Genomic DNA, 1665 nt, shown 5'->3' on the forward strand with positions numbered 1-1665 from the left:
AAAAAAATATATAGAAAAGAATCTATTGAGAAAGAGCAGAAAGCTAAGTGTGTATTGATGCTATTTAATATTACAGCATTTCTGTCTCCCAGGCTGGAGTGCAGTGGCATGATCTCAGCTCACTGCAGCTTCCACCTCCCAGGGTGGAACAATTCTCGTGCCTCAGCCTCCCGGGTAGTTGGGAGGCGTGTACCATCACGCCCAGCTGACTTTTGTATTTTAGTAGAGAAGGGGTTGCACCATGTTGGCCAGGCTGGTCTTGAACTCCTGACCTCAGGTGATCCACCTGCCTCAGCCTCCCAAAGGGTTGGGATTACAGGCGTGAGCCACCATGCCTGGCCCAATATTACAGCATTTCTAAAGATGAGGAATTTAGCCTGCTAACACAAAATGTGTTTATGGGTTTCATTAATTTGTTGAATGTTTGACCAGTGCCTGCTTTGTGGAGAGCACTGTGCTGCATCAAAGCTGTGTGCCTATTGTTTCTGACTGCTTACAAACAGTAGGGGTATATTATGTACATGGCATGGCAACATATACTAGGGGCAGATGATTTGGACAGACTGTAAATCAGTCAAGACTTCAGAAGGAGAGTTTATTCTGTTAAATCCATGGTAGGATAAAGAGATTGAATTTTTAGAAGGGACTATTTATAGTTTCTTGAAAATAATGTTTTATTAAAAACCAGAAGAACATTTAATCTACATAAGCCTTCTTTTTAATATGGTAATCTGCCCAATAATATTGGGTAAATGTCAATATTTTGAAGGAAAATAATTACGTTTTGGAATCTCAGGTTTCTCTCTGTTTATATTTAGGTAAAACAGTGCATAGAGGTTAAAGGTGGTTATATTTGGAGTGAAGAAGTGTGTTTTTTCTCTTTACATTCTATAATCAGTTTATTAGTGTTTAGTCTGTTAAATACAATTGGATGCCACATAACAAATGATGTTTTGGTCAACAACAGACCTCATGTAAGATGGTGGTACCATAAGATTGTAATACTCTATTTTTACTGTACCTTTTCTATGTGTAGTTATGTTTAGATACACAAATAGATACCATTGTGTTATAGTTGCTTGCAGTATTCAATACGGTAACATGCTGTGCAGGGTTGTAGGCTAGGAGCAGCAGGCTCAGCCATCTAGCCTAGGTGTGGAGTAGGCTGTACATCTAGCTTTGTGTAAGTATACTCTGATGTTCCCACAGTGACGAAATCACCTAACGACGCATCTCTTAGAACCTGTCCCTATCCTTAAGCGATGATATGACTGTATTGAAAGGCTCTTAATTGGATTTGAGAACTCTGTCTCATAGGGATGTTATGAGGATTAGTGACTCTTTGTATTTATTGATCCATTTAAGCCTTACAGCAATTATTTGTAGTAGCTCTTCAGCCTCTGGTAGATCTGCCAGTCCACCAACTTTCTTCCAGTATCTCTCCATTAATTCTTTCTGTTTTCACTTCCCTTATCTATTTTAGATCCATGGTATACCATTTAAGTAGTTGTTTTACAAACACCTGCCACTCCCTTGCCCCTCTTCCCATGATACCAACCTGAAAACCCCCTAAACTGGTTATTAAACATTTAAATAAGATTTTTGCTACTACCGGTTGAGCATCCTAATCCAAAAATTCAAAATCCATAGTGCTCCAAAATCCAA

The 1665-nt window shown here is 39.0% G+C and overlaps 1 protein-coding gene across 3 annotated transcripts in view; it reads left to right on the forward strand.

Annotated features, from left to right (window-relative positions):
- WDR37 (WD repeat domain 37) overlaps positions 1 to 1665 on the forward strand; it is an 86399-nt gene that overhangs the window by 14851 nt on the left and 69883 nt on the right. The window lies entirely within an intron of this gene.

Source organism: Mandrillus leucophaeus, unplaced genomic scaffold (genome assembly GCF_000951045.1).
Source record: "Mandrillus leucophaeus isolate KB7577 unplaced genomic scaffold, Mleu.le_1.0 Scaffold399, whole genome shotgun sequence".
NCBI classification, from domain to species: Eukaryota; Metazoa; Chordata; class Mammalia; order Primates; family Cercopithecidae; genus Mandrillus; species Mandrillus leucophaeus.